This window comes from Mirounga leonina, unplaced genomic scaffold (genome assembly GCF_011800145.1).
Source record: "Mirounga leonina isolate KUSES-001 unplaced genomic scaffold, KU_Mleo_1.0 Mir_195, whole genome shotgun sequence".
NCBI lineage: Eukaryota > Metazoa > Chordata > Mammalia > Carnivora > Phocidae > Mirounga > Mirounga leonina.
This window is the reverse complement of record NW_023270490.1, coordinates 5,951,814-5,970,390: the sequence shown is the minus strand read 5'-3', so window position 1 is coordinate 5,970,390 and position 18,577 is coordinate 5,951,814.

The following is an 18,577-nucleotide window of genomic DNA, read 5'->3' as shown; positions in this document are numbered from 1 at the left end:
CATGTTTTTAAAATTAATTTAAACAAATTGGACTTCAAATGTTGCAGTAATTATTGCCATTTATAGTTATGATTACTTATGTGTTACACTCCTCTCTTCCGGAGGGAAGAGATCATACTATTTATCTTTGCATCTTCAGTGTTTCTCATTCCATAAGCATTTTATTAAATGATTAGCTAAAGTAGGATCTGAAATGACTATGAGAATTTTCTTACAGAGGAATCAGTGTTAATAGCTCTGAATCTAAAAAGATAATATTTATTCTGTGCTTCCTATATGTTAAATACATTTTTTGGGTACTTTGCATGAATTCATTCATTTATCTATCAACAAACTCATGAGATAAATCCATAATTATCCCCATGTACTGAGAGGTAAGTCACAGCTAGTAAGTGGCAGAGTCATGATTAATCTGGGTCTTAACTGCTATGCTCTATTATTTCTAAATAAAAGTAGAAATGCTTATTTCCATTCTCTGGTAGCAGGCTCTGATCCAGGAGTGTCAACATACTCAAAGGAAAATTCGTCTGGGGTATTTATGGGCAGACTCAAGTATTTGACATCTGACCCTCTCCAAATTTCAGAAGCATCTACAGTTTTTTTTCTTTTTTGAAGGAGAGGGGAAGACGGGGGAGAGACAGCAAGACACAGAGATAGAGAGAGAATATATTTGTTTGTGTCTCTAATACACCATTCAGGTAACACCCACCTTGGATACCTGGTCCATTGTCCAAGGTCCTTTCCATTGGGAGAAGGAGTGACTTCATTGGGTTTATACTTTAAAAGGATCCCCTGTTTCCCTCTGAGCAAAGAGGGAGTAAAGGCAAGAAGGAGAGAGAAAGCAAAGGAAGGACCAGTTGGTAGGCTTTTTCAGTCATCCAAGAGAGAGTTTGTGATGGTTTGGCCAGAATGCAATCAGTAAAGGTGGTGAGGAATGCATGGAGGATGGACATAATTTGAAGGTAGAACTGGCAGGACTGGATATGTGACATAGGAAAAACTTTTTTTTTTTTTTTTTTTTTTTTGTGCTAAAGCAACTGGGAGGATGGCTTGTCTCTTACTGCTATGGGAAGACAAAAGGAAGCACAGATTTGGGGAGAAAGATCAGGAGTTGCATTTTTACATGTTAAATTTGAAATCCATAGGTAAGCAAGTAGAGATCTTCTTGAGTAGACCGCTGGATAGAAGTATCTGTTCTAGGGGGAAAGTCCAGGCCATAAATATAAATTTATGGAATGTGTAGTTTACATTTAAAGTTGTAAGATTTGATGATATCCCATTGGGAATGACTGTAGAGAATGAGTCTGCAGACTGAGTGCTGGGGTCCACTAACATTAGAGGTTAGGGAGATAATGCATTGTCCACAAGGACAACAAGGACTAGGAGCCAGTGAAGAAGGAGGGAAAACAGGAGAAGGTGCTCTAGAACTCAAGTGAAAAACGGGTTTCAGGGAGGATGAAGAGACCTACAGAATGAAATTCTACCTTCGTAGCTTGCTTCTGGAGGCCGTTGTATTGAACACACGCTGGAAAAGAAAGTTCCCAGTTATGTTATGTTACTTTCCTATAAAAGGGGAATAACTTTGGGTGGCAATTCAGGAGAGTGTCTGACATATGGTAAGAGCTAACTGTCTTTCTGGCTCTTATCAGAGAGACATGTACAACTATAAATAGGTCTCTGACCATGACTATGACCAGGACTATAAGTATTATTTATTTCATGTCTGTTTCTCTATGGAGGAATGCAAGCTCTTAGCCACAGAGAACTATATAGAAAACTTTTTTCAGAGTTTGAATATGGTAAGTAACAAAGAACATACAGGCCTCTCCCAATGACCCACAACATCTTCCCTAGGATATTTTCTAGGACACGTAATTCAAACCTGGAATATCATGCATTCATTCATTTTAGCAATTTCTCTTCTGTCTAGAAACAAAGCTGTCTTGGAGTACATGAGTGAAGGAGCACTCACAGGGTGCATAAAGATTAACTTAAATTTTGGTTTAAGCTGTCTAGGTAGATAATGTTTAATGAAAGGATGCTTGGTAAGTATTTGTTGAACTTTATTGCCTGAAAAGCATAAAAGAAAAGGCAAGGACTATACCAGCAGCATAACTGTGTGGTCTTCTGTACCTCAATGTGGCTAAGAAACAAACAGGAGGATCCTTAATCAAAACCCATCATCATTCATGATGCTTTCCAGACATGTCAAAATGTTTTTCTTATAAAATTTTTTGTCTTGAACTGATGAATGCATTGTTTTCCTTACATTTTGTATAAGGATTATACAAACATTAACAATCACTAAATGTTTTAAACAGCAGCATGGAATAGAAAAAATAGCCCAGGTCCTTGGGCATAAACTATTTTCAATTTTATATAGAGAAGTCTTTCACATCCTGATACTCAGAAAATGAATGATTCCAAAGAACACGTAGAATTGTGCTGTAGGGCTGCATGAAGCTCCTTGGAACTTGTAACCAACCCACACATTTTTATCAGCTCCATAACAATACACAAGTCAATAATAGAGGGGTGATTCAGTAGCCAATCCAAATCCAAATGACAGTGGCCTTCAGAACAAACAGCCCAATCAAAGTAACGTTGATGCTGCTTTGGAACAATAAATACGAGCTCTGTCACTGTTCCCCTGCATCCAGGTCCCTTATTCTCTCTGTCACCTCAGAAGACCTCCGAAGGAAGGAAAGAAAAACACCTCAACTGATTCCTTTTTTTTTTGTTGTTGTTGTTGTTGTTGTTTTTGCTTTTGTTTTTGTTTTTAGGGAGGACGAGGGGCAGAGAGAGAGGGAGAGAGAGAATCTAAAGCAGATTCCATGCCCAGTGTGGAGCCCGACGTGGGGCTCAATTTCACGATCCTGGGATCATGACCTGAGCTGAAATCAAGAGTTGGACGCTTAACTGACAGAGCTGCCGAGACACCTGTCATCGGATTCCATTTTACTGGCAGCTGTAGGTTCACATTGCCTTGAACTTCCTTGAACTTCAGGTGGGTCCCTGCTTGCCCTTCTGTAGGTGCTCATCATGGATGCAATCCTGGCTATTCTAAACTGCAAGGGGGTTTGGCATTTCTCTCCCAGATCGTTCTGATTCTCCACATCTGTATGTGTAAAGGGTGAAATATACCCTGAAAAGCTGAAGGCTTTATTTACTTCTATTCCACAATTAGATTTTTTTCCATTCTTGACCTCCAAATTTGAGGACAAAATTTAAAAATTTTCCCCTTTTTTTGTAACTTCAATAAAGACCAATTGCAAACGCATGAGTAATGTTAAACCCTGGTCAGTCACTGAAGTGATTAGTTTATCACTAAGAAAATTATATAAAAGTAAACATAGAAGATTAAAAATGAAAACAAGTATATTGTGAGATATATATATATGTGTGTATATATATACACACACACACACACATATTTGGGGGTGGGGATAAACTGCTGTCTTTAATCAGTTAAGACTTGACGGTCTTAGACCATAGCTCTCCCGAGTTTATTTTGAACATTTTTAAAGATTTATTTTTTTTAATTTGACAGGGAGAGACACAGCGAGAGAAGGAACACAAGCAGGGGGAGTAGGAGAGGGAAAAGCTCCCCTCAGCAGGGAGCCCAATGTGGGGCTCAATCCCAGGACCCTGGGATCATGACCTGAGCCAAAGGCAGATGCTTAACAACTGAGCCACCCAGGTGCCCCTATTTTGAACATTTTTAAAGGAAATAATTTATCCATATACCCTCCATTCCTAAATTATCATGGTGAAATGTCTGTTGTAATTTAGAAAAGCTAGTTTCAGTCTAACCGACTATATTCCTCCCTTTCTGTTACCCCGAGATTCTCTCGTTCACTATTCAGACCACCATTTATTTCCTTCATCACCTATTGTGGATAATATTTCAATTACTAAGGATATGAAATGTCTCAAATATGTTGTCTGCTCTGTAGTTAGGATTTAAGGGGCAGTCAGACCTATGAATAACTGGTTACAGACCCAGACAAAATAAATAAGTTCTTAAAAGAATATAAGCAGTAAAGGAGGAGGAGGAGGAGGAGGAGGAGGAGAAGGTGAAGAAGAAGAAGAAGAAGAAGAAGAAGAAGAAGAAGAAGAAGAAGAAGAAGAAGAAGAAGAAGAAGAAGAAGAAGAAGGAAGAAGAAGAAGAAGAAGAAGAAGAAGAAGAAGAAGAAGAAGAAGAAGAAGAAGAAGAAGAAGAAGAAGAAGGAGAAAAGAAGAAAAAGAAAGAGAAACTAAATGTGGTTACTTTCTTAGTGGTGGAAAACCCCAACGCTGGAGACAATGTTTCACAGTTTTTTTTTGCCAGTGTAGAAACAGCCCCCATTGTCCCAGCAATTGACTTTGTTATTAAGCTACCCACAGGGAAAACATTCAATTTTCCTGACCCTGGTTGCTTTATTAAAAAGCAAACAAAAAAACCCCCAAAACAACCTTACCTGAGTCAAGCACCTGCTTGACTTTTGAAGCTAGAATCTTCTAAATCCCTTTAAACCTGCAGTTACAAAGGAAACACACAGCAACACGCATTTCGCAAATAAACTAAACCTGATCATCAGAGGGTCTCGTGTGGTGACAAGGTGGCTTTAAGGTGAAATGTGAATGCCACGCTGGATGTGGGTGGTCCTCCGGCTCCCAGACCAAGAAGACAGCATGGGAGTGCCTGACATCTTTCTCTTTCATTCTGTTTGTTATGGAATGGCATTGTTGTCAGAGAACTTGTTATAAATCTATACTGTGAACTTACTTATTTTATAGAGTAAGGAGAAAACATGCTAAGCATATGGTTAAGATTCAATTCTCAGACATTTTAAGACCGAAACATATTAAGATACAGAAAGTGCAGATATTGCCATCTGCCTCTTTCCCAAGTTTTGATTGCCTCTTGCTTTTATCTCTGCACTTTTATCAGACAATATAGTCAGCCCTTAACTAGCTGCTTGGACAAGATTTGACTTTAGACTGTTCTTTAAAAAAAAAACCCTGGGGTGCCTGGGTGGTTCAGTTGGTTGGGCGCCCGACTCTTGGTTTTGGCTCGGGTTGTGATCACGTCGGGCTCTGTGCTCAGTGCAGAATCTGCTTGTCCCTCTCCCTCTTGCGCTCTCTCTCAAATAAATAAATGAAATTAAAAAGAATCCTTACTATGTCTAGTGTCAGACCTGCATAAATAATGCAATTTCTACCCCCTAATGGAGCAAAGAGCCTCAGGGTATGCAACATGCATAGTGACATTTAATATTAATGTAAATCACAGAACAAAGATTATGCTGAGGGTAATTCCTCTCTAATTATGTTTCCCCGGACTCCAAGCCATCCTTTAGATGAGACAGCATTGAAATGGAAGAGGTACCCATGTTTCAAACCAACAATATAATTACATAGAAAGGTTTTCCAATGCAAAGACTTACTGCCAATTCTGAAGAGCTTTATAATCTTTAAATGATGTGTTTATTTTGGAAAATAAATAAACTGAATGGTGACTTTTGGAACAGGAGATTGTGGAAAAGTAAAGATGGTGGGAATGCAAAGTGGAAATTTTTAGAAAGCCAAATTTCTTAATCAAATGGATAGATGCCATTCAGAGATTATAAATGTTATACACAATTATTGGTAGCACAAAGGTTTGTCTGGAATGGTTGTAAACCAGGCTTATTCTGCTTCAGGCCCCACTCCCTCTCAAGTCACCTAATGTAAAACTAAAATCTAAGCATAATACAACTTGCAAAATGTAATTTTATGACAATACAAGCAAATATAATTTAAAGTTAGCTTATGGAAAAAAGGAAACTGTAAGATGAAGAAGGACAGCTCATTTGAAGGGAGAGTCAGAGTTTAGAGTGTCTAGTTCTAAACCCCAGTGGTCAATTTTCTTTGGCATAAATGCTAAATTGGTGAAAAAGATTGGCTTTAGAACATTGGTGTTAGTGATGAGCAATAGATGTATTGTTAATTAAGCACTTCCTTCTTGCAGACTTTAACGTTATTTGTTCAGACATAAACCAATGTTGTTGTATTATTTTCCTGCTTAAAAGATAAGAAAAGGGGCTTTAGCAGTATTTATAAGTAGCCCGAGCCATATAATTAGTGACGAATAAAGACAAAAGTCAAAGTCAGGTCTTTCCTTCCAACTCTGTACTCTTTTGCCTCACTGTTAAGCCCACTGAGTGTCTGCTAGAATACTGGAAGAGCTTTGGATAGGTGCATAAATAAACCTTGGGATGGATCAAGATGTCTGCCTCATTTTTAATTTTTTAAATTCTACTTACCGAACTTCTCATATGAGATTTGGGGGAGGGTGGGAAATAATTTGACCTTATTCTTAGAGAAGAAACTTCACTGCGTGTTGAGCCAATAATACATTAGAATACAGATTTCTTTCCCAAAATGGGTATACTGAGTGGAACTATAGTGTGATCCTAGTTGTGGGTATTAATACAATGGTAAGAATTTGTGACGATTGTTTAGCAAGTAAAATAGTAGAATGCTCTTCATGTGCCCTAAGAACATTCTGAGATATTTGTGGTTTCCTGGTTGCTCAGCATCCCCTTCCAGGCACCAGCCCGGCATCCCCCTTTTTGGTGGAATCCCTTATAGCGCAACGTCCTTTGGGAGAATTATTGGTGAAACTGGCAAGAAAGATATCCTGAGCTTCCTTAGTCTTCCATGACCCCAGCATGGGCTCTTAGACTCTTTCCCACAGATGTTGAGTCTTAAATGAAACCTAACAAAGGATGGAGAAAACCAATACTGGCCCTCATTCTGCCCAGTAGTCCTTGCCCAGAAGTGATGACTGATCAATATCTGTTACCTGGACACCACATGTTGCACCATTTCCCACCCCTTGTTAAGCCTGGTCCTTCAGTTCTTCAGTAACTTTGATCACGTCCTACCTTAAATTTACAATCCTATGATGGAGACAGTGAGGGGCACTTCCGCTCAACTGGAACCAGTTCCAAGAAACCATCCTTGAGTGTGCCCTCTGCAGTAGCTGCCTCGTCCCAGGCAGATGGATGTTGTCATCAGTATCTGCTTTCCAGACTTTTCCCGGCAGGTCTTACTATCTGGCTTTTTCTTGTTTACTGTGTATCTTCATAATACGTTCGAGTAGGAGGGCTTCACAGAGTTTTCTGCCAGCCAGAGCAGGGCAGAACATGGAGGGCGTTTCACACATGTCTGAGAGCAGAAGAAAAACTGATGTAAGGCCATCCAGAGGGCGTGAAGAAGCCTCACAGTCAGGAGGAGGAGAGAGAAGCAGAGTTCCACGGACCAGCACAGAAAGGTCAGAGGGGAAAAGCGTGTCCATGAACACCAAGGCAAAAGGAAGGGAGTGCAGAAATTTTGATTGTTGTTCTGCTTTCCAGCTGCTGTTTCGACATGAGGTGTGTCTCTTATGGAGATAAGACACACTCTGAGAAAAGATTCCTCTTCGTATACTTGAGTTTGTAGGCTGAGATTTATATATCATAAACATGACTGTGAATTCCTCGAACAATAGAGACGTAAAACATGAAACAAGCCTCTTGTAACCTTGTACCCCAGACACAGGCACTACCAGCCATTCCTATAATTGTGTCCTGAGAGAGATACATGGATATAAGTATGTACTTAGATATGGACAAAATCATATCTCTAGACAGCACTCTATCCGCCTTTGAATAAAAGAAGAGAATGACATCATAGGTAATATCCAGAATCAATTTTTAGACATTAGGAAATAGTTTTCTTGAATTGGAGAAAATGAAGTATGTCAATCATTGGTAGGTTGACTGCTGACAATGTCCATTAGGAGTAACACATGTATTTTCTTTCCCTATATAAAAATGAGTTTTGAAACTTCAGAGCCAAATTGCTTGCTGTGATCAAGAGGCCACCAGGGTAAGATGAATTATTTCTATGCAAGTGGGTTCTTTGATGAGAAGAATGAACTTCAATTGGCAAACTCATGAAAAATCAAAGATGCTTAGTGCATGACTTTGGGAATTAAATTATGTTTTAGAAGTTTATTCTGTGATTAATTACAGTTAGAGAACTCTAAACCAAAACAGAGTAATTAAAATATCCGAATTTACTTTTCTCTAAGATCTTTTGGTGTGAGGAGCCAGAAAAAATGCTTTATTATTATTTTTTCCTCTCAAAAATTATCAGCTGAGATAATCTAAGCCTCAGTATACTTTGGGAAATATACAGAGTGCATTTCTTTCAGTGGTGAAGTACCAGGATTTTAAAACTTGACCCAATCCTTTCAGGGAAGTTGTGCTTGCCAAAGAAATGTATCAATGTACAGAGTATCAGAGTATCAGAGTTAATCATGTCATTATCCCAATGTTTATTTGGCCAGAATTTTTAGATTATCAGTCACGTTATTTTTTTCATCACTAAATGAAATTGACTGAAGCTTTCAAGGTTGAGAAAAAAGTCAGTGAGTATATTTTCTTAAATAAGGTTTATGTTTAAGAGTTAGGGCCCTTACCCTAGGTGTAATTTATTGCTTTAAGCATATTTACATACAACCAACATGTACTGGGGCACCTGGGTGGCTCAGTCAGTTAAGTGTCCAACTCTTGATTTTGGCCCAGGTCATGATCTCAGGGTTGTGAGATCAAGCCTTACATCGGTCTCTGTACTGGGCATGGAGCCTGCTTAAGATTCTCTCTCCCTCTCGCTTTGTCCCTGCCCATACTCACATTCTCTCTCTCTCTCAAATAAATAAGTAAATATTAAAAAACAACAACAACCACAACAACATGTAGTGAATATGTATGTTTGTCTTAGTTGGTTCCTGCAGCTATAACAAAATACCACAGACTGGATAGTTTATAAACAACAGAAATTTACTTCTCGTGGCTCTGGAGGCTAGGAATTCCGAGATCAAAGAGCTGGCAGATTCAGTGTCTGGTGAAAGACTCCTCAACAACCATATTTTTGCTGTAACCTCACATGGTGGAAAGGGCTAGGGAGCTTTCTTGGGCTGCTTTGATAAGGGCTCGAATCCTAAATGCCCCACCTCCTAATACCATCACCTTAGGGGTTAGGTTTCAACATATGAATTTTGAGGAGACACAAACATTCAGATCATAGCAGTGTGTACACATACAAACATATAAATAAATGTCCTATTTTTGTTAAGCTAGATACTTATATGAATGCATCATGGTGATAAATGCTTAATTGACATTCTAAAATCCATTTCTACTCTGTATGGTAGTAAAATTCATGTTAATTTATGTTATTACAATTAGGCAAATTTCTAAGGATCTCGTAGATCACTCATATAGCCTGTAATATGTGAATATCAAGGCAAGCTTGAGGAAGTATAAAATATACATTTTCCGGTTTTGTATTGGGGGAGGAAATAGCTTTGATACATTTCCTCTTTCTCCTTCCTAACCTAAAGGATAATAAGCAAAAGCACAGAGCCACCAAGGGGTACTGATGGGGAAGTAGCAGGAAAGAGAGTGATTGCTGAACTCACAATTCATCTGAGGTCCCAGGAGACAAGATCACAGCCTACAATGGAAAACACACTGCTGACCTAATCTTAGATACTGCCAAAAGCAGTAAGAGTTACAAGGCGATGAACAGACAGAACGAAACCTCCCTTTGAGCAGAGATGCAAAACTAATTACAGGAGGAGGTTTATTTCGGACAACCAAGGTAGAGGACTGGCAGCTCTCACAGAGCTAGAAGGACTCAACGAGTGTCAGTTTGGTTTTCCAAAAGCATTGCATTTTGGGTGGAGTGACTGAGCTTAATGATCCCACAAAGAACTTAGTCTTTTAGAGTTTCCTTCAGACCTTAGGAAAAAAAATCAGATTCCTAATCCAAATAGTCAATTTGGAAGACTTCACTGAGTAAACCACAAAGAATTTAGTGTGGTGGTAAGGAGAATGGTAGCTACAAAGAATTATAAGAGTCCTGAGGACTCTTTTCCGTTTTTGTTGAAGTCTGATTGCTGATGGATTTTAAGCCTCACCTCCCTCTCCTCCCCTCCCCCCAACACCTATACAAGCTGTTATTTACCAGCCTGGGGCTGGCTACTTTGGCATCAGTGGGACATTCAAACCATTCAAGAGAGCAGAAAGAAACACTGGTAAAAGACAGGAGGGGGTCAAGAAACCAAGGGGAGGAAACTGGATTCAGTATGCCTGCCCCAAGGAAAACTCAACAGATTATTATTTGTATTTGTATATATTTGTAGAATATAGACCATCCTTCTAGGTATTTGGATCCCAGTTAGTGGGATGAGCAAAAGATATATTCATGTGTTAACCAAGAATAAAACTATGCAACATGTGGGTCTTTAGGTGATTTGTCAGGTAAACCTTGATATATCTCCATCATTATATAGAGTATGGTTTGAATTTACAAAAAAAAAAAAAAAGAGAGAGAGAGATTTCCTTCGATTTCAAAAAGTTTTATGGGGAGCAAATTACAGAAAGTACTAGGGATCTCCCAGGAGTATGTATGTTTTTATCTCAAGTAAGATGCATGGGTGTGGAATCTGAAATTTTCATAACTTCAGGCTAGGAATCTAAAACCAGATCAGCCCATATAACCCAAGACTATTCCTAGTGGTCAATGCAAGTCAAAGCACACACAAAACTCTTCTTTATGGGCTCTTCGAAAACCAGGACACCTGGGAATCCAAGAGGAAAAATAATAGATGCCTATACCAAAAGGAAATTCATAATAAAAAATTGCATAAGGATTTGCTCCACCATGAGGAACAGTTAACAGACAACTAAGGGGAGAATTTGCACCCCCACAAGACTTAAGATACTAAAACAATTTAGAAGGATCTAAAGAATAACTATGTTAAAACGATATTATTCCATTTATTTGAAGTTCAAACACATGCCAACTAATGCATAGGGTAAGAAATCAGGATAAAGGTTATCTTTGGGGCAAGGAAAGAAATACACAATGGGGGCTTCTGGGATGCTGCTAAGTTTCCATTACTTGGTGTGGGTGCTGGATATTGTTGCTCTTTTTAATACAGTTATTTGCAAAAATGTACTGAGCTACATAATTATGATTTGTGCTATTTCTCTATGTTTGTATATATCAACAAAGTAGTTTATTTTTTAAAAAAGGTACAGGGTCCTGGGATTGAGCCCCTTGTTGGGCTCCCTGCTCAGCAGGGAGTCTGTTTCTTCCTCTCCTGCTGTCCCCCCCAAATAAATAAATACAATTAAAAAAATTAAAAAATAAAAAAGGTATACCGGCAAAAAGGAATTTTCAGATATGTTCAAGTCAAGAAAGTTTACCTCTCCAAAATTTCTTCTGAGAGAACTGGCAAACAGTGTACTTTGGTGGGAAGGAATATGAATCCATGAAGTTTGTACCCTTTCACACACCTCCATCCAATTCCCCCACCCCCCACCCCTCACCTCTGGCTACCGCCTATCTGATCTCTTTTTCTATGAGTATTTGTCTTTCTCTGTCTGACTTAACTCACTTACCCTAATGCCCTCAAGGTCCATCTATGTTCTTGCAAATGGCAGGATTTCCTTCTTTTTTACAGCTGAAGAATATTCTATTGTCTATACGTACCACATTTTCTTTATCCACTCATCTGTTGATGGACACAGAGGCTGTTCTGTTTTTAGTGTTTTGAGGACCTTTGTATGTAATGATTTTCTCACTTCTCTTCATCCCTTTTATCATGAGGCAGAGAACAAACAGGCAGACCCGGCTCAACCCTTATTCTATTTTATACATTTGACACTTATTGAACACATACTATATTCCAGACACAAAATGTGGACACTTAATCTTTGTTTCAGTTTCTTCAAATCAGGATAAATTCAGTGAGGGCAGGATCTGCTCTTTCCCCAGATACCCAAACAGCATTTGACACACAGTAGGCCCTCAAAATATAAAATAAATGCAAAGATCATACCTCATGTGTTATTGCCAAGATTACATAAGATCAGGCAGATACAACGTTTGATGTAGCAAATAGAAAAAGCTCAAAAACGTCCATGACTTTTTTTTTTTTTTTTAAAGATTTTATTTATTTATTCATGAGAGAGAGAGAGAGAGAGGCAGAGGGAGAAGCAGGCATGCGGGGCTCGATCCCAGGACCCTGGGATCATGACCTGAGCTGAAGGTAGACGCTTAACCATCTGATCCACCCAGGTGCCCCCATGACTTTTCTTACTTCTGAAGAAAACATAGTCCCAGAAATTTGCCTGGCATTCTTTTTATTTTTTTCCTATTTCCCCTAACAGATTAAATAAATAAATTGCCTTTTAAGGTATAGTCATATAGATCTAGTTAATCAGATTGGAGAAAAATAGTGTCAGCTAAAACAAATTAAAAAAAAAAAAAGTCATCATCTCCAGGGTCACCTTTTCAAACCCCAAACTGAAAATCTGAAATCTGCCTACAAAAGATCGCTGTAATGCACGAGAGGGTAAAGCAGTAGATTTTTCTGCTGCCTCTGGAGGAAGATTTATCTGTTGTAGGTATCAGTTCAGCCATGGAGAATAATTTAATCATACTTGTAAATGACATTCCAACAAAAGGTCATCTGATCTATCAGGTCCTCATCAACTTAGGAAAATTAGACTTGCGTTATCGATCTTGGAAAGTGATACAGTGCCTGACTCTGCTTCATAGGGAAACTGGGACGTCAAGAAAATGTGTCTAAGCTGAGCAGTGGGACCCAGACAAGCAAAACAGCCCACCCTGAGACTCTGCCTTTGCAAATTCCCAGAACCAGCTGGGGCTGGAGTTTGTGTCTTTCTGTCCCCCCGCCCCCCCCCCTTTTTAACTGCAACTAAGTAAATATGTTACAAAACGACAACAGAAAGAGAATCATTTCAAGATACCAGAGATAGGGATCCTCCTAAAGAGGACATGGAGGGAAAAATAAAAGAATTGTCAACACCTGTTTAGTCAGGCAAGAGGCATTTGCCGTGATGATGCATTTACTTTCTAGGGAAAAAGTATTTGGCTCTAGGAGGGTAAAAGGCACAGCCCTCTCCTGTAAACGGAGATGGGGGAGGAGGGGCGCGGAGGGTTCATTTTGGGGCTTGACCCCTTGCTAGCTGTGTGCCCTTTGGCAAGTTAACTTTTTCTAACTTTCGGTTTTGTCACCTGTAAATTAGGATCATATAGTGTCTCCCAGCTTACACGGTTGTTGGGGAGGCTAAATGAAAAAATGCAGTGATGAGCTAAGCATAACCAATGGCAAAGAGCAAGAAACCAGTATTGTGCCTTATTTTTATTGTACTCAGATGTCTGAGTTCTAGAATCTAACTTCTGTAACATTCCTCGTCTGGAGTTATGAGAGTCAACCCAAAGAAATGATCTCAGTTTGGGGGCGCCTGGGTGGCTCAGTTGGTTAAGCGACTGCCTTCGGCTCAGGTCATGGCCCTGGAGTCCCGGGATCGAGTCTTGCATCGGGCTCCCTGCTCTGCAGGGAGTCTGCTTCTCCCTCTGACCCTCCTCCCTCTCGTGCTCTCTGTCTCTCATTCTCTCTGTCTCAAATAAATAAATAAAATCTTAAAAAAAAAAAAAAAGAAATGATCTCAGTTTGAACATTAGTCTTTCGATTGTTAAACCAGCTATGTCACTGGGGATGATATTTGCATGTGTTTGTACTCAAGTCAGCAGTCTGTGGACACATCATGCTGACAGGCGGGGCAATGAAAGAAGAAATAATCCCTCTAATTGGATTAAGAAATGAAGCCTGTTTTCTATTGCTGTGCAACCAATTGTCGCTTACTTAGCTGCTGAAAACGACACGTGTATTATCTATCCGTTTCCTTAGGTTGGGGAGGGGGGTCTGTACCTTTGACCTTCCTCCACTCAGGGTCTCCTAAAGCTGCAAGCAAGGCGTCAGTCAGGGCTGTGGTCTCATCCGAGGCTCACGGGCGTTTGGGAGCATTCAGTTCATTCTGGATGTGGCACTGGGGTCCTCAGCATCCGGCGCTCCCTGCCATGGGTCCACTCCGCCTCAGGGCAGGTTTTCTTTCAAGGCCAACAGGGGAGCGACTTCTATCTCCGACTTTAGAGCGTCTTTTTGGAGGGCCTCACCTGCTTATGCCAGGCCCACCAACACTTAAGGAGAGGGTGTTGTGCTGGGTATGCACACCAAAGCCTGGGAATTTGGGGGGCCATTTTAGGATTCTGTTTAACGCAGATGGAAGTGGAAAATTCCATAAAATTACCAGGAGTTTGCTTAGTTAATAAAGTAATAGTGCACAGATAGGTCTACACTGGCAAAAAAGTCGTAGTTGGTCTATAAACCTAGTTTCTCTCTCATGCTAAGGAATGCGTTTTCTAATCTCTCTGTGCTATCACTATGTGGGCAGGAATAATGCACACAACCAGCACCTGGAAGGACAGAAGGAAGCAAATCCCCGTGGCCACACATGCTGAAATATCCGAGCATGAGATCTGTTGTTCCCGATTGTGCATGAACCCTTCTTCACAATGCTATTTCTAACACATCCAAAAGGAGCACCGTTCAGTCTCACCTAGAGGGAAAAAATAAAACTGGCCTAATTTGGTAGGCAAGTCTCCGTTTGTGTGGTCTGATTCATGTCAGAGTTCAAACCCTATTTCTCTTCTCACTTTCCCCACATTTTAACAAGAATCTATGCACGGCCGTATTCTCCCAATTGTTTGAGCACTGGTTTCAACCGATCGCCAGCCTGAATTATCACCAAGCTTCCGTCCTGACATGTCGATCTATCCAGACTCCTGGCTGAGGCTGCCTAATGGGAGACCGATGATAACAGGGAATAAGTCATGTCACCTTTCCATCCGCGGAAACTAGAGAGTCTTAGCCAGTGTTTATCCAGAGCTTGTTAGATCTATCTTTCAGATTCTGGGGGGAAAATGCATGAATGATATGGGCACAGCAGAAACCCGTAAATCCACCGTGGGTGCACCAATCAGAGCTTTCAGCCCGTTATTTAGGATTCATTATGCAATAGTTTGATTTTTTTTTTTCAATATTTCTCTTGAAGAGTTTTTGGCCTTTCAGGCATTTTTAGATATTTTTTTCTATAATTCCATTCTCTTAGTTTTGGAGTAGTGATTTAAGATGTTGATCTTGGTGGCAGCACATAACACACATGCATTCACATGCAAACACACATACACAACACATAGAGACACACAGCACACACACAGACACACGTACACAGAGACACACAATTTGGATAAGATAATCATGAAAAATTTTAATATAAATATTGGATTCCTGCCATGGACACTCATTGCACTCTTTCCTTTGGTACACTTATGATTGACTGTAAATTATATATGTATTTTCATGATTTTTTAAATTATTTTCCCTTTTCCCCACTAAGCCCCATAAAGGCAGGGACTAAGTTTGTCTTACTCACTATTGTATTTTCATTGACCTCCACAGTGATTATCATAAAGTAAAAGGAGAGTATGTATTTGTTGAATGAATGAATGGTTGAGTGATTAAATACTTGAATGGGTGGTGACTCTCAAACATCTTATACATTCAAGAGTCTATCTCCTGGTATTACTTAACTCTTCAATATTATAACGACCACAACTTCAGTCAACAGGTAGAAACTTAGCATGTCTGACTCCATGATGTTTCTATTTCCCTTGCTGCTGTGACCTATAGCTTAGAAATTCCTGCTTAGTTCCGCACGTAACCTTGTTAATCTTCAAAGGAATTTTGCTAACAAATGAGATTTGCAAAAAGCTGCTTTTTAAAAAAATTTTTTTATCGTTCTGTTAATCCCCATACATTACATCATTAGTTTTTGATGTAGTGTTCCATGATTCATTGTTTGTGCATAACACCCAGTGCTCCCTGCAAAACGTGCCCTCTTTAATACCCATCACCAGGCTAACCCATCCTCCCACACCCCTCCCCTCTAGAACCCTCAGTTTGTTTTTCAGAGTCCATCGTCTCTCATGGTTCGTCTCCCCCTCCGATTTCCCCCCATTCATTTTTCCCTTCCTACTATCTTCTTCTTTTTTTTTTTTTTTTAACATATAATGTATTATTTGTTTCAGAGGTACAGGTCTGTGATTCAACAGTCTTGCACAGTTCACAGCACTCACCATAGCACATACCCTCCCCAATGTCTGTCACCCAGCCACCCCATCCCTCCCACCCCCAACACTCCAGCAACCCTCAGTTTGTTTCCTGAGATTAAGAATTCCTCATATCAGTGAGGTCATATGATACATGTCTTTCTCTGTTTGACTTATTTTGCTCAGCATAATACCCTCCAGTTCTATCCACGTCGTTGCGAATGGCAAGATCTCATTCCTTTTGATGGCTGCATAATATTCCATTGTATATACATACCACATCTTCTTCTTTTTTTTTTTTTTAAAGATTTTATTTATTTATTTGACAGAGAGAGACATAGCGAGAGCAGGAACACAAGCAGGGGGATTGGGAGAGGGAGAAGCAAGCTTCCCGTCGAGCAGGGAGCCCGATGTGGGACTCGATCCCAGGACCCTGGGATCATGACCTGAGCCGAAGGCAGACGCTTAACGACTGAGCCACCCAGGCGCCCGTATACCACATCTTCTTTATCCATTCATCTGTCGATGGACATCTTGGCTCTTTCCACAGTTTGGCTATTGTGGACATTGCTGCTATAAACATCGGGGTGCACGTACCCCTTTGGATCCCTACATTTGTATCTTTGGGGTAAATACCCAGTAGTGCAATTCCTGGATCATATGGTAGCTCTATTTCCTAAAAAAAGCTGCTTTTCAACCCAAACCCTTCCTCACCCTAGGAGATAAAGAAGAACATACAGCCATGACTCTATGTTTAAGATGTACAGGAACAACATGACCAGATGCCTGGGTGCAAAGATAACTGAGCAAGGACAAAGAAGTTACACAACCTTCCTTGGATGTCTACAGATAGCAGTCACCTTTTGACTCCAACCCCCTAATGCTTTTGCTAACATAAAAGCAGCTCAAATTATGTTCCCAGGGGAGATGGTTCTTTGGGATCCTTGGCTTGCTGGCTTTCTGAAGAAAGTTGCTTTTCTCACCCCAGTGTCCCGCCTCTTGACTTACTTGCCTGTTGTGTGGGGAGCAGAACGAGTTTGGACTCAGTTATATGCCTAACTTCAAAACCAATGCATGTTTATTATAGAAATTATAAATCTCTGAAATCACCAATAAAAATTTGCCCATTGTGCTATCACCCAGAAATAATGACTGTTAAAATTTTATGTATGTACTTCTCTCCTTCTTAGTCATTGTTGCCCCAAATTAAGTGTGTATGGTATTTATTAACTTGTTCTTTTACTTGATATATTGTGGACATTTTCCAAGAAATATTGTCCTCAGCTTAACGTTTAATGATGATCTGGTATTCCATCACAGGGATGAATAACAATTTATTTAACTGATCCTCTGTTTTCTTGCACATGAAATTTCCTTCTAAAATTTTAGGGCCCCTGAGATATCAGGCCTCACTGGCAGAAAGAAGGGCTTATAACTTGTGGTCCCCAGTGATGGTGTCTTCTGCCTTATCCTCATGTTAACACTGAGTTTTAATATTTTCAGATAATTTGGGCTTTATTTGCTGAAAACAATGTATTCTTAAATTAATGTTTCTCTCCTAGATTATTGGTGTGATTGAACATTGTGATGGTCTTTTTGATGTGTCAATATGGATAGGCTACAGTCCCCAGTTACTCCATCAAGCACTCATCCAAGTGCTGTGGTGAAGGTACTTTGTAGCTGTGATAAGAGTCTATACTCAGTTGATTTGACGTAAGAGAGATTACCCTAGAGAACCTGGGTAAGCCTGATCCAATCAGATGAAGGGCTTTAAGAGCAGGGCTGGGGCTCTCTAGTGAAGAAGAAATTCTGCCTGCAGACAGCAGTCTCTGCCCGAACTGGAGAGCTCCACCCCTTCCCAACAGCCTGCCCAGGGATTTCGGACCTGCCTAGCCAGCCCCATAATCACCAATGCCAACTCCTTGTAACAAATCCCTTATTATGAGTCTCCTACTGGTTCTGTTTCTCTGGTCACACCCTGGCTGATAAAGCTTTTATATTTTAATTTTGTGAATTGCACATTGATTTCACTTGCTCATATTTCCATTGGTATATGCTTCTGTTTATTATTAGTGGGATGAGGTCCTTAATAGGTAAGGTAATCCTTTCTCTGTTTTTGTATTTGACAGCACCTGTCCTCTGAGTTATTCTTTTTCAAAACTGACTAATTCATACATAGTATTTCATTAATTGCAGAAACATCTCAATGGGAAATTGATTGGAATGAAGTTAAATTTACAAATAAACTTGGGGGATGTATACATTTACAATATTGTTTCTCCATGCACAAGAATAACATGCGCCCCCAAACACGTCCAGGTTTCAGTCATGGAAATCTATGTCAATTGTGAACGTACATTGCGAAGAGAAGTTTGCACGTGTGATTAAGGATCTTGAGATGGGGAAACTGTCCTGGATTATCTAGGTGGGCCTAATATAATCATAAGGGTCCTTGTAAGGAAAAATCTTTTTCTTTCTTTCTTTCTTTCTTTCTTTCTTTCTTTCTTTCTTTCTT